The sequence below is a fragment of the Somniosus microcephalus genome, chromosome 2 (assembly GCF_052327205.1).
Source record: "Somniosus microcephalus isolate GS21.2 chromosome 2, FLI_Smic_1.0, whole genome shotgun sequence".
Lineage (NCBI taxonomy): Eukaryota > Metazoa > Chordata > Chondrichthyes > Squaliformes > Somniosidae > Somniosus > Somniosus microcephalus.
The window spans coordinates 270,418,441-270,433,565 of NC_140988.1; the positions used below are offsets into that span (position 1 = coordinate 270,418,441).

A 15,125-nucleotide genomic window follows, 5' to 3' on the forward strand; every position below is an offset into this window, starting at 1 on the left:
GACCCAGGGACTTGTCAGCCCGCAGCTCCAACAATTTGCTCACTACCACTTCCCTGATGATTATAAATTTTCTTGAGTTCCTCCCTCCCTTCCATTTCCTGATTTACAGCTATTTCTGGGATGTTACTTGTATCCTCTATAGTGAAGACCAATGCAAAATACCTGTTCAATTCAACTGCCATCTCCTTATTTTCCATTATTAATGCCACAGACTCACTTTTTAATAGGACCAACGCTCACTTTAACTTTTCTTTTTTAAATATCTATGGAAACTCTTACTATCTGTTTTTATATTTCTAGCTAGCTTTCTCTCGTACTCTAATTTTTCTCTCCTTATTAATCTTTTAGTCATTCTTTGCTGTTTTTTATATTCTGTCCAATCTTCTGACCTGCCACCCATCTTTGTGCAATTATATGCTTTTTCTTCAAGTTTAATACTATCTTTAACTTTTTTTAGTTAACCATGGATGGTGGGTCCTCCTCTTGGAATTCTTTCTTGTTGGAATGTATATATTGTGTATTTTGAAATATCCCCTTAAATGTCTGCCACTGCAACTCTATTGACCTATCCCTTAGCCTAATTTGCTAGTTCACTTTAACAAGCTCTGCTTTCATGCCCTCATAATTGCCCTTATTTAAGTTTAAAATACTAGTCTTGGACCCACTCTTCTCTCTCTCAAAATTCAATCATATTATGATCGCTGCTACCTAGGGGTGCTTTCACTATGAGGTCATTAATTAACCCTATCTCGTTGCACAATACCAGGTCTAGTATAGCCTGCTCTCTGGTTGGCTCCAGAACGTGCTGTTTTAAGAAACTATCCCAAAAACATTCCATGAACTCCTCATCTATGCTACCTTTGCCCATCTGATTTTTCCAGTCTATATGCAGGATTAAAATCCCCCATGATTACTGCTGTACCCTTCTGACAAGCTCCCATTATTTCTTCCTTTATACTCCATCCTACCATGTGGTTACTGTTCAGGGGCCTGTACACCACTCCCACAAGTGACTTCTTGCCTTTATTATTTCTCATTTCTACCCGAACCGCTTCTACGTACTGGTTTCCTGAACTTAGGTCCTTGTGCTAATATCATCATTAATTAACAGAGCCACCGCTCCACCTTCCTGTCCTTCCTAAATGTCATGTACCCTTCAATATTCAGGTCCCAATCTATGTCATCCTGCAGCCATGTTTCTGTAATGGCTATCAGATCATATTTATTTATGCTATCAGTTCATCTGTTTTGTTTCAAATGCTACTCACACTCAGATGCAGAGCCTTTAGTTTTGTCACCTCTAGCCTTATCTGTTGATTTACTCTTAGATTTGTACTCTCTATCCCTTCCTGTCACAGTCTGTTTATCGTTTCCCATATTAATACCTTGCTCTATCTTTGAATTACCACATCTTCCCAAATTTGATCCCATGCCCCCAATATTTAGTTTAAAGCCCTCTCTACCACCCTAGTTATACGACTCGCCACAACACTGGTCCCAGCACGGATCAGGTGAAGACCGGCCCAACGATACAGATCCCACTTTCCCCAGTACTGGTGCCAGTGCCCTAGGAATTGAAACCCATTTCTCCTACACCAGTCTAAGCCACGCATTCATCTCTCTAATTTTATTTACCCTATGCCAATTTGCTCGTGGCTCAGGTAAGAATGCAGACATTATTACCCTGGAGGTTTTGCTTTTTAAATTTAGCCCCTAGCTGCTCATACTCTCAGCAGAATCGCTTTCCTAGTTCTACCCATGTCATTGGTACCCACATGGACCACGACCACCGGCTCCTCCCCCTCCCACTAGAAGTTCCTCTCCAGCCCAGAGCGGATGTCCCGAACCCTGAAACTGGGCAGGCAACACAGGCGTCTGGACTCTCGCTCTTGGCTGCAGAGAACTGTATCTATCCCCCTGACTATGCTGTCCCCAATTACCACTACATTCCTATTAACTCCCCCCGCTTGAATGGCTTCCTGTACCTCGGTGCCATGGTCAGTTTGCTCATCCACCCTGCTTAACTGGACCAACCATATCAACACCTTGGTTACGTGAGCAGGACAAAGTTGGGTACTTGTGATGAGTAGCTCGTCTCCTGACCCTTCAGTGCCTCCAAGCCATCTACAATGCTCCAAATCAGGCGCTTGATGGAATACACACCACCTGCTTGAATGTGAGAAACTGCAACACTCAAAGCTGGACACCATCCAGGACAAAGCAGTCTGTTTGATCAGCACCTCTCCATCTCCATCATCAGTGCACTGTTGCTGCAGTTATCTACAGGATGCACTGCAGCAACTCACATAGCTGACTTCAACAGCACCTTGCAGCCCCAATGAGCTCTTCCACCACCAAGAGCAGCAATATCTTGGGAACATTACAGTCAGACACCATCCTGAATTGGACATAAATCGCCTTTCCTTCATCTGGGTCATAATCGTGGAATTCCCTACCCAATACCATGGTGAGAGCATCATCACAACCGGGACAGCAGCAGCCCAACACCACCTTCTCAGGGCAGCCCTTCAATAAAGGTGCCGCATAGTCTAAGGTCAGAGCATGTGGAGTCAGGGGACATGTAGCAGAATGGATTGCAAGCTGGCTACAAAACAGAAAAGAAATGGGCAAAAGGTGGGACGTGGTATTCCACAAGGATCAATGCTGGGACTACCATTGTTCACTATTTACATAAAACAATCTGACCTCAGGAATCTGAAGCACAATTTCAAAATTTGTGGATGACACCAATTGGGGTATAGCAATACTGAGGATGACTGCGACAAAATACAAGGAGACATTAATAAACTTGCAGAATGAGTGTGTAATTGACAAATGAATTTCAATATAAACAAGTGTGAGGTGGTGTATTTTGGTAAAAAGGTGGTCACATACTCCTTGGAAAATAAGTGCCTAAATGGGGTAGAGGAGCAGAGAGAGGTACAGATACACAAATCAAAGTAGCGACATAGGTTAATAAGGCCATAAAAAAGCAAAGTACTAGGATTAATATCTGGAGGGATAGAATTAAAATGCAGATGTTAAACTTGTATAGAACCTTGGATAGACCATACTTGGAATACTGTGCACAATTCTGGTCTCCATACTATATAAAAAGGATATATAGAGGCACTGGAGAAGGTGCAAAAAAGATTGATACGGATCATACCAGAACTGAGAGCTTATACCTGTCAGGAATGATCAGGCTGGGTCTCTTTTCAAGAAAAAGGGATGGCCGAGGGGGTTACCCAATAGAGGTCATCATTATGAAAGGGTTTGATAAGGTAAGACAGATATGTTTCTACTTGCCGGCGAGACCAGATCTAGGGGCCATAAATATAGTCACTAATAAATCCAATAGGGTATTCAGGAGAAACTTCTTTACCCAAAGAGTGGTTAGACTGGGGAACTCACTACCACAAGGAGTTGAGGCAAATAACAGAGATGCATTTAAGGAGCTAGATAAACACATGCGGGAGAAAGGAACAGAAGGATATGGCGATAGCGTCAGATTAAGTAGCGTGGGAGGAGGCTTGTGTGGAGCATAAACACCAGCATGGACCAGCTAAATGGCCAGTTTCTGTGCTGTACATTCCATGTAATTCTATGTAATGTAACTAGGATTGGGCAATAAATACAGCCTTGCCAGTGTTACCCATATCCCATTAACTCTTAAAAATCTCTGTAAATGAGAGAGAGATTTATTGTTAGAAAAATGTACTCATCTCCATCTAATTGGCCAGGTGGCAAACTAATCAGATTAATAGCATTCAACCTGGATCATTTAAAAGGGTGATCAAGTAATGGGATTCCCTATATTCAATATCAGGAATTGCACACCAAGCCTAGCCTTGGGTAGTCTCCCAATGAACTACTGAGCAAGCTCAACACTCAGTTTAAGAGGCATATTAAAAAAGAAACTGTTGGCTATAAAAGTTTCAATGAGTGGACTCCACCTTTTCAAATATTGCATATCCTACTCTTACAAATTTGCTCTAAAATGGACAACTACAACAGTGGATGAGCTCAGTCAGAACCCAACAGCTGACAACACACACAGACCAACTTTATTTAATAAATTCTCAGTATCTTCCAAAAGAACAAAATAAATGACAGCAAAAAAATTAAGATTAAAATAATACTTATGATATACAAGTTTGAAAGCCGACATTCAAATCATTAACCTCTGTACCGTTGCAGCTTTTTACCATGTTTTATTAGTTTACATTCAAAAAATACAGGAAAGACCCAATTGTGGTGTAAATATCCAGACCAAACTGGAAACCTAGGGGCAGACAACGTACACTTCATTCGTGGCCTGTCGCCATCCCACCCCGTTAGAACAAAAGGCTGCGGTTAATCCTTGCATTATTTCACTTAAAAACATTTCTTTTTAAATGTTAAGCGTGCTTTTGTTTCCGTCCAACTTCCAAACCCCTTCCTAGCCACACCCATCTTTACCGCCTCAAGCCATTATTCTCTGTCCCTGGAAGAACACGAGGGCCTGTGCCAGCAGCACTCACATTAAATAATATAAATACCCTTGCTTTATCCCTTCAAGCCATGTTTTGACCATTGCACGAGCGGAACGCATCCCCCCGGGCCAGCCCACGTGCAGCTTTACAGCGCACGGACTCCTTCCCCGCGCTCGCTGCAGATCCTTGGTGTTAGGAAGACATTTCATGGGATGGCAATGTTGCTCGTCTTTGTCATTCTCCTCCGGGCAGCAACACCTTGCTGGGTGCATGTACTTACTAAAGGTCTTCCAGCTACCACCTCCCCTACGCCTCAGTTTGGCGCGTTTTCCAGACTCACGTGGCCTTTAAACAAGAGCATGTGAGGCTGGCCGCCGCTCCGACTTGCGCACGCCGACAGACCCCCACCCCCCGGGGTACGTGTCGTGTCCCCATTGTGACGCGGGAGGGTACGGAACCCCGGCCGGCGAGGGCGAGACCCTCCCGGCGCGGCGCGGCGCGGGGGCTGCCTACAGCCAATCGAGCAACCCCGGACTACCAGCGCGCAATTCAACTTTTATCCGAGGAATGGGGTTAGATCACAACAATCACATTATAAGAGCGGGGCCTAAACCCTTCCTCGTTCCATTTTATGGGGTGGGAGCAATGTACACCTGGGAGAACGCAAAAAAAATATTGTATCAACTTTTCTAGACTAATTAAAAAGTAGTATTTTGTCTAACGCTCTTCCACCCAATGGCAATGGTGATATCCAAATTAATGCAAAGTTGTTAAAATAGTTACTCATTTTATGTAACTAGTCTGAACCTTGGAGTATATCCATATTGAGACCAAGTCGTAACGCAATAAGCACGAAAACAAAAACGCCCGAGAAGTATCAAAGTTTAAACCAAGTCAATATCCAATTTAACGATTTCAAGTCACTATGTAAACATTTCACAAGCCCGTAGAAAACACTCCCAAACGGCAACACAAGATTAATAAATTAACGTAGCGGGAAAGAGAAAACAAATCTCCGAAACAAGTCAGCATCAAAAATGTCGTTGAAGAGAACAAAGAAATTAGTTCTTCTAACATATGCACAAAGCAATTATGTCCATAACGCCTTACCTTCGCTTCTCTAGCCTGTGCAACACAATTTAAAACCACAGTGTTCTCCTCTTATAAACAACCAATCAGTACAGGCGCTGCCTGGCTGTTCTCACCTCAGGGTAAAAACAAGCCACACATTTCCGTTGGGTCCTAAACTCTGCGGGCCCAAAGGCAAAGCATACGTTCTTGATCTAAATATTTGCCTGAAAGGAGCAATCATTTTTTTTCCATGCTAATCGACTGTTTTATTGAATGTTTAATTTGATATGTATGGTACTTGCATATTGTTAACACTAGATGGCCCCCTGATGGTATTATGACATTATAACAATTGCACTCAAAGGTCGATCTTGTTGCTTTTGATATTTGACAACATATTCTAAGGGGCGCTGGAAATAAAAGCAGCTAGTTATTGCTACCCCAATTTGAGTGGTTATTGGTACATAATGTTTTAATGATTTTCATAAATTACAATATCCACAACACATATGGTTGTTAAAAAAACTTGCATTTATAGCTGTAAAATATAGCCTACAACGCCTATACATGCTAATTTCAACATTTTACTTATTGAAAAGGCTAAGTATCCCAGCATGCCTTTCCAAAAGGCCAAGAAGCCCTTGATGAGATGAAGCAGCTATCAATCTCCCACAATAGTCAGATGAACAGGCTGCGAATAACAAAACGAGGGGGAAGTCCTTGATTAGATAAGAACATAAGACGTAGGAGCAGGGGTAAGTCATTTGGCCCCTCGAGCCTGCTCTGCCATTCAATAAGATCATGGCTTCAACTCCACTTCCCTGCCCGCTCCCCATAACCCTTGACTCCCTTACCTTTCAAAAATCTATCTCCACCTTAAATATATTCAATGACCCAGCCTTCACAGATCTAGCAAGCTATCAATTGGTGGCCCTGGAGATGGAGCACGCGGTGTCCGCCGGCACACTTGAGGCCTTCCGCGACCGGTGGGCGCCGCGGGGACTGGAGTGCATCATCACCCCAGCAAACCAAATTTTAATTTGATTTGATAAGTTTTATTTAAAGTTCTATTTAATTTACAGTTAATTTACAGTTAATTTGGTTCAATAAAAGAGGACCCCCACCTGAAAGAGTAGCAAGCTATCAATCGCTCACAATTAGCAGCTATCAATCACCCACAATAGCCAGACGAACAGGCTGCAAATAACGAGACAAGGGGGAAGTCCTTGATTAGAGCTAGCAAACTATCAGTCTCCCACAATAGCTCCACTAAAAAGAGTTCAAGCATCAAGATAAGGCAAGATATAAAACCGTACAAGAACTTCCACATGTTGAGGCTGAGAAGGTAGGGTCCTGATGTCAACGATCCACCCAGCAGAACTAGGTACGTTCGTGTCTGTTGCATTAATCACTGTATCTTGTTGGAAGTACTTGAGTGTAAGAATTTGGCTTTGCTCGTGAGTCAGCTTGTTAACTCTGTGACTGCTATGTGTTTTAAATCTATTAATACAATATAGTTGCTACACATCATATTGGTTTGATCCCCTTTGGAATCTCTTACAGTGCTTTTCAGTTAATTAAGTACTTTTTGAAGTGTAGTCACTGTTGTAATGTAGGAAACATGGCAAACAATTTATACACAGCAAGGTCCCACAAACAGCAATGAGATAATGACCAGATTACCTATTTTAGTGAAATAAAACAGAAAATGCTTTAAAATACTCAACAAGCCAGGCAGCATCTGTGAAGCGAGAAACAGAGTTGTTAATATTTCATGTCGATGGCAGAACATGAGAACATAAGAAAGAAATAGGAACAGGAGCAGGCCATTCGGTCCATTGAGCCTGCTCCGCCATTCAATAAGATGATGGCTGATCTTCCACCTCAACTCCACCTTCCCACATTATTGCCATATCCCTTGATTCCCTTAGTATCCAAAAATCTATCCATCTCTAGTCTTGAATATAGTCAATGACTACCGGGAACGGTAGCATAGCGGCTATGTTACTCGACTAGTAATCCAGAGGTAAAAACAGGAAATGCTGGAAATACCCAGCAGGTCAGGCAGCATCTGTGGAGAGAGAAACCGAGTTAATGAAATGTCATCGACCTGAACTCTGTTTTTCTCTCTCCACAGATGCTACCTGGCCTGTTGAGTATTTCCAGCATTTTCTATTTTTCTTTCAGATTTCCAGCATCTGCAGTATTTTGCCTTTGTATTAGTAATCCAGAGGCCCAGACAAATGATCTGGAGACATGAGTTCAAATCCCACCACGGCAGCTGTGGAATTTAATTTCAATTAAATAAATCTGGAATAAAAACCTAGGGCTGGATTTTCATTGAGAAGTCGGGTAGGAGGCGGGACTACAACTTTCAGGGTTGTAGTCCTGCCTCCATCGAGTTCTAGCCAACCCACGTGATTTTGACTTGATTGACCTTGTTGAGCCTGCCCAGCGGGCTCAGCAGGCCAATTAGGGGCCACCCGGCAACAGGTGACGTCACAGACTGATATTTCATCTGTCAAGACCTTTTGACAGATGAAATATCAGCGTTTCACAGCTGTTTGAAGCTGTCAAACACTGACAATTTGTATTCTAAGTTAATTCCTTCCTCTCAGGATGATTTAAAGATCTCCCCGGAACAGAAAGCTGAATGCTGCAATTTTTGACAGCTCGCAGCCATTCTGCTTTCTGTGCCGGTGAGATGAGGGATTCCTGAGACCGGAAGGAAGGAAGGCTGGAAAGGTAAGTACATGTAAGTAAAACTTATTTAAACACTTTATACACACACCAAACACACTTACCTTTGCACTCATGCACCCATCGCTCACCTGAACACCGGACATCTCGACCCCTCCAAGCCCTTCATCCCGACGGTCCACCTCCTCTAACTTGGCGTGCTTTGGAGCCATCGGGAATCCCACACTTCAACATTAAAAATAAGGATTAGGCTAAAAACTGCCTGTTAACTACCTGTTAACAGGCAGTTAATTGGCACTAATCCTCTTCCCGCCTCGGGGAGGTGAGTCCCAGTGCAGGGCGGGTACCCACCTCCTTTGAAACTGGCATGGAGGCGGGTTGGGGGCAGGATGGGTTCGGGACCCCCGATTTTGGGATTTTAACCCCCGGCACGCCTCCAATCCCGCCTCCACGGCCCAATGAAAATCCTGCCCCTATTATCTGTAATGGTGACCAGGAAACTACCGAATTGTTGTTAAAAAGACATCTTGTTCACTAATGCCAAAACTACTCACTATTCCAGGATAATTCTGAAAGGCAAAGATAACCCCGGCTTCTTTTCTCTACTGCAAACCGTCTTCTTAAACCCCCTCCTCAGTCTCCTCCACCCTCGCCTCTAACAACAAGTGCGAAGAGCTAATGGACTTCTTTGTCCCTAATATTGAGACCATCCAATCAGTTCCCTTAGCCCACCGGGCCAAGCGTCCTCAAGGATTCCCCCCACCTTCCCTAGCCCTAAACTCCCATATTTCTCCAGTTTCTCTCCGATCTCCCCCGAAGACCTATCCACACTCATCTTGTCCATGAGACCCACTTGGTGCTCCCTCGACCCTATTCCCACTAAACCGCTGACCACCCATCTTCGTTTTCTGGCTCCCATATTAGCTGACATTGTTAACGCTTCTTTATTCTCAGTTACTGTCCCTCTTTCCTTCAAATCTGCTGTCATCACCCCTCCTCAAAAAAACAACCGTTGACCCCTCCATCCTTGCAAACTACCGCCCCATCTCCAACGTCCTTGAACGTGTTGTTGCCTCCCAAGTCTGTGTCCATCTTTCCCAGAACTCCATGTTAAATCCCTCCAATCAGGTTTCCGCCCTGCCACAGTACTGAAAGGGCTTTTATCAAAGTCACAAATTACATCCTATGTGTTACGTCCGTGTATAAGAAGACACAGACTGCGGAGAATGGGACAATAGGTGTTTACTCAACGTGGCTCACACTGCAACTGATCTGTACAGATTACTACTCAGCGTTATATGCAGGTGTGGTCACTGCCGGTACTACAGTATACATGAGCTGTAAAAAGTAGTTCCCCCCTTAAAGGTACATACATTACAATTCCTCCCCTTTTAGATTAACAGTACCATAACACTCATTTAACAATTAAATATCAAACTAATTACAATTAACACTTTTAACATGCAACATTAGCTGAAAATAGTCTATTTATAAATTCAGTCTTTGGGGAGGCTTCCTGATCCTTTCTGGATAGCGCCTTTCCCGAGTGTCTTGCTCTTGGTGCGGAGGCGATTCTGGCCCCCTGTCGTCGGTTGGTTCATCAGCTTCCGATGCTACTGTTTCTGGGGTAGATGCTACCTGTACGTCGGGTTCATCACCAGGTACGTATGGGCGAGGCATGGGGTTGACTTGTTCCTGTGACTCTAGGATCTGGTCAGCATGGCGTCTCACGATGCTCTCCCCAATGTCCACTGTGTACATTAGTGGGCCCTGCCGTGTGCATATCGTTCCTGGCTGCCATTTTTCTGTTCGGTAGTCGCGGGCCAAGACTGGTTGCCCTACATTGAAGCTCCTTGTCGGCTTCTCATGGATGTGCTGGAATTGCTTACTCTCAACATCTCTTCGTACGTTTGGTCTGAGCAAATCCAGGCGAGATCTTAACCTTCGGTTAAAGAACATCATGGCTGGGGCCTGGTTGGTGACTGCATGTGTCGCATTCCGGTAGGCGAACAGGAAATTGTCCACCTTGTGCTGCAGCGGAATGTTGTCATTATACATAGCCTTTATTGCCTTCTTAAAGGTTTGTACGAACCTCTCAGCCAATCCATTTGTGTCTGGATGATACGGGGCGGATGTGTAATGCCTTACCCCATTCTTTTTCAAGAACCTCTGGAACTCTTCGGACACAAACTGTGGTCCGTTGTCGGAGCAAATCTGTTCTGGCAAGCCATTCCTGGCAAAAATGGTCCGTAGGACTGCAATAGTTTTCTCCGTGGTGGTGGAGGATATTTTGATGACCTCAGGCCATTTCGAGTGCGCATCCACGGCTATTAAAAACATTGAGTCCATGAATGGACCAGCAAAATCAATATGCACCCGTTGCCATGGAGATGAGGGCCACTCCCATGGGTGTAGAGGTGCATTTTGGACTTTCTGGCATCCTGAGCAGCTCTTGGTCAGGTCCTCGATTTGTTTATTGATTCCCGGCCACCACACATAAGCCCTGGCTAGGCTTTTCATTTTTACCCCTCCCAGATGACCCTCATGAAGCTCATTGAGCACTCTATCCCTTAACTTGGGTGGAATTACCACTCGGGATCCACACATCAAGGTCCCCCGGCACACTGACAGCTGTTCTCTCCTTGTCGAGAATGCTGGCAACAGTGAGTCGCCATGTGCTGGCCATCCCTTCACCATCAAATCATATACCCGAGACAGTGTCGGGTCATTTTGGGTTTCCTTTTCGATACAAGCGTTAGTTACCGGTAGGTATTCAACTATAGTCGAATGGAATATTTCGACAGGATCCACTGCTGGTGCTTCCTCCGCAGTAGGCAGTGGCAGGCGTGATAGCCCATCAGCATTTCCATGCTGTTTCGTGCCCTTATATTCAATCTCATAGTGGTGCGCCCCTAGAAAAAGTGACCATCTTTGTAGTCGTTGCGCAGTCATCACCGGAACGCCCTTCTTCGGATTAAAAATGGAGACAAGAGGCTGGTGATCAGTCAGCAAGGTGAATTTCTGCCCGTGCAGATAGTGATTGAACTTTTTCACTCCCCACACTAGGCTGAGGGCCTCCCTGTCAATCTGGGCGTAGTTACGCTTGGCTGAGGTTAGTGACCGTGACGCAAAGGCTATTGGCCTCTCTGAGCCGTCCGAGAATTTGTGCGACAGCACCGCTCCAATGCCGTAGGGTGACGCATCACATGTCAACTGAATTGGTAATGCTGGGTTGTAATGGGCCAATACCTCTTTCGATGTGATTCGTGTTTTGCTCTTCTGGAAAGCTCGTCTACATTTGTCACTCCACTTCCATGCACCCCAGTTTGCAGTAGGGTGTTCAGTGGGTGTAGTATTGTAGACAAATTTGGCAAGAACTTATGGTAGTAGTTCACCAGCCCGAGGAACGACCTCAGTTGTGACACATTTTCCGGTGCTGGAGCCTTGACTACTGCCTCAATCTTCTCTGGGGACTTATGTAACCCCTCTCTATCGATAACGTGGCCACAATACGAGATTTGTTTTCTAAAAAAACTCACATTTGGGGTGGTTAGCTCGGAACCCATATTCCTGCAATCTAGTGAGCACCTGCTCCAGGTTGGCAAGGTGATCACTGTCATTTTCGCCCGTGACCAGGATGTCGTCCAAATAACACTGGGTCCCTGGGATCCCTTGCAGGACTTGTTCCATTGCCCTCTGCCAAATAGCCGGAGCTGATGCTACCCCGAATACCAGCCGGTTGTATTGGTAGAGACCTTTATGGGTGTTGATTGTGAGGTATTTTTTTGATGCTTCTTCTACCTCCATTTGCAGATACACCTGGGCCAGATCAATCTTAGTGAAGCGTTTCCCTCCAGGTAGCGAGGCGAAAATATCTTCAATCCGTGGAAGTGGATATTGTATGGTGTGAAGGACCGGGTTCACTGTTACCTTAAAGTCCCCACAGATGCGAACCTTCTTTGGTTCCCCAGGCGTGCTGCTCAACGACTTTTTCATCACAGGGACGATGGGTGTAGCCCACTTGCTCCAGTCTACCTTGGACAGTGCACCTGAACGTTCCAGACTCTCCAGCTCTGCTTCGACGGCTGGGCGGATCGCATAAGGTACCGGTCTGGCCTTAAAAAATTTTGGCCTTGCGTTTTCTTCAATTTTAATTGTCGCTGTCATGCCTTTTAGTGATCCGAGTCCTTGCTGAAACACTTCTTTCGCGTCAGTTAGGATCTTTGACAGTCGCCCAGGTGTGACGTCGTCATCCTTTTTGTCAGCCACAGTCAGTGCCTGTATGGAATGCCAATCCAGTTGTATTTTCCGGATCCATTCACGTCCCAGTAATGGTGGTCCTCCATCTTGCAATACATACAGGTCTAGTTTTGGTGTTTCCTTACCGTTATATATAAAGGTCACCCTTATTTTTCCTTTGGGGTAGACTTTTTGCCCTGTGTATGTCTTCAAAATAATTTTTGTGTCTCTCAAGGGTATGTGTGAGAATAGCCGCTCGTAGTCCCGTCGGTTTATGACTGTTAGGGCTGATCCTGTGTCCAATTCCATCTTTACCTGGACTCCTGCTATCTTGAGAGTGCCCCAAATGGTTCGGTGATCCTCCGTTGTGATCACATTATGTAGTTTCAGACAACTCAGTTCCCTGCTTTTGGAGTCGTTATCACTCTTTTGTTCGTCTGAACTATTCTCCGTCATCTTATGTACCTTCTGGTACTTTCCTTTGGTAGGTTTCTTATTGCTGGTTTTCTTTCCCGACCTGCAGACTCGTGCTATGTGTCCTACTTTTCCACACTGTCTGCACACTTTGTCTTTGAACCAGCAATCATTCTGGTCGTGTGTTGTTCTGCCACAGCGATAGCACTTCTCTGTTCCATATGACATTTCGTTTGTGCCATATTCTTGCGGTCTCTGTTGTATCTCTGCAGCGCCCCGTGCTGCTGCTTCATATGATACCGCAATGCTGAAAGCCTTTTCTAGCGTAAGGTCCTTTTCAGATAAAAGCCGTTTCTGGGTTCCTTCACTTTGAAGCCCACACACAAACTTGTCCCTTAAGGCATCTGTCAGTCCCGCTCCAAACTGGCAGTGTTTCGATAGTTTGCACAGTTCTGTTAAATAATCAGCATTGCTTTCATCCTTACGCTGGTTCCGTTTGTTAAACTTGAATCTTACTGCTATCAGCAGCGGTGTGGGGTTTAAATGTTCCTGTAGTATCATTACTATGCCTTCAAAACTCTTTTCCATTGGCTTCGTTGGGGTTACTAGATTTCGTAATAAACCATACGTCTTTGCACCCATTAAATTTAACAATACCGACGCTTTCTTGTCATCTGACACCCCATTTGCCTTGCAGTGCACCTCTATTCGTTCGACATATGTAGTCCAATCTTCGACTTCATTGTCAAATGCGATGATACTGCCACTCTTCGGCATTTTGGGTGTGGTTTAAAATGGCGTCTCCCAATGGCTTAAAATGGCGTCTCCCGCGCTTTCCTTCCTGCCCCGCTGCTGCCGACGCCGCTCCCGGCGGTTCTCGTGGCAATGGCGGTGCCTCGCGGGTTTCTGCGCATCTCTCTCTCCCTCTCTCCGACGCTGCTCGGCCCCTGAACACCGGCTGCGCCCTGTGCGCTCTGCCCTCTCTCTCTCTCCACAGTCGACGCTGCTCGGCCCTTTGCTGTGCCGCTCGGTCGGGCTCTAGCCCGCCGCTGTCCGGGAAGGGTCTGCGCACTACCTATTGCCAGCCCGTTTCGCTGGACCACCTCGACTGGAAAGCCAAGCCTGGCTCTCGACAGCCTCCCCCGCAATTCTCGAGTCTCTGCTGGATGACTGGGCGGTTGCCCGTGGTCGACACCAGAGTCTCTGGCCTTGACCTCCAATCCACTGATCTCCAGGAACGAATCCCCGGGAGGTGATGCAGAGTTGCAGGTAGGTTCGAACCTGCCTCGTCGCCAATGTTACGTCCGTGTATAAGACACAGACGGCGGAGAATGGTACAATAGGTGTTTTCTCAACGTGACTCACACTGCAACTGATCTGTACAGATTACCACTCAGCGTTATATACAGGTGTGGTCACTGCGGTACTACAGTATACATGAGCTGTAAAAAGTAGTTCCCCCCCCTTAAAGGTACATACATTACACTATGTGACTGTGACAAAGGTAAACTATCCATCCTCGTCCTATCTGCAGCTTTTGACACGGTTGACCACTCCATCCTCCTCTAACGCGTCTCCACTGTTGTTCAGCTGGGTGGGACTGCACGCGCCTGATTCCATTCTTATCTATCGAATTGGAGCCAGAGAATCACCTGCAATGGCTTCTCTTCCCGCCCCCACATTGTTTACTCTGGTGTCCCCCAAGGATCTATCCTTGGCCACCATCCTATTTCTCATCTACATGCTGCCCCTCGGCGACATCATCCGAAAACACAGCATCAGTATCCACATGTACGCTGACGACACCCAGCTCTACCCCTCCACTGTCTCTAAATTGTCAGACTGCTTATCCAACATCCAGTACTGGATGAGCAGAAATTTCCTCCAATTAAATATTGGGAAGACCGAAGCCACTGTCGTCAGTCCTCGCCACAAACTCTGTTCCCTAGCCACCGACTCTATCCCTCTCCCTAGCATCTGTCTGAGGCTGAACCAAACTGTTCACAATCTTGGCATCATATTTGACCCTGAAATGAGCTACTGACCACATATCTGCGCCATAATTAAGACCGCCTATTTCCACCTCCATAACATTGCACGTCTCCGCCCCTGCCTCAGCTCATCTGCGGCTGAAACCCTCATCCATGCCTTTGTTACCTCTAGACTTGACTATGCCAATGCACTCTTGGCTGGCCTTGCATGTTCTACCCTACATTAACTTGAGGT

The 15,125-nt window shown here is 45.6% G+C and overlaps 1 protein-coding gene across 9 annotated transcripts in view; it reads right to left on the reverse strand.

Annotated features, from left to right (window-relative positions):
- The window catches only part of ddx4 (DEAD (Asp-Glu-Ala-Asp) box polypeptide 4), a 145,488-nt gene that overhangs the window by 108,797 nt on the left and 21,566 nt on the right, over window positions 1-15,125 (reverse strand). For 5 of the 9 annotated variants that reach the window (XM_085972028.1, XM_085972054.1, XM_085972046.1 and 2 more), the window contains exon 1: window positions 5,586-5,674. The exons of 1 other annotated variant lie outside the window; for it this stretch is intronic. The gene's annotated coding sequence lies outside the window, so the exon portion shown is untranslated. 3 more of the 9 variants (XM_085972022.1, XM_085972015.1, XM_085972009.1) reach the window with 3 other exon arrangements.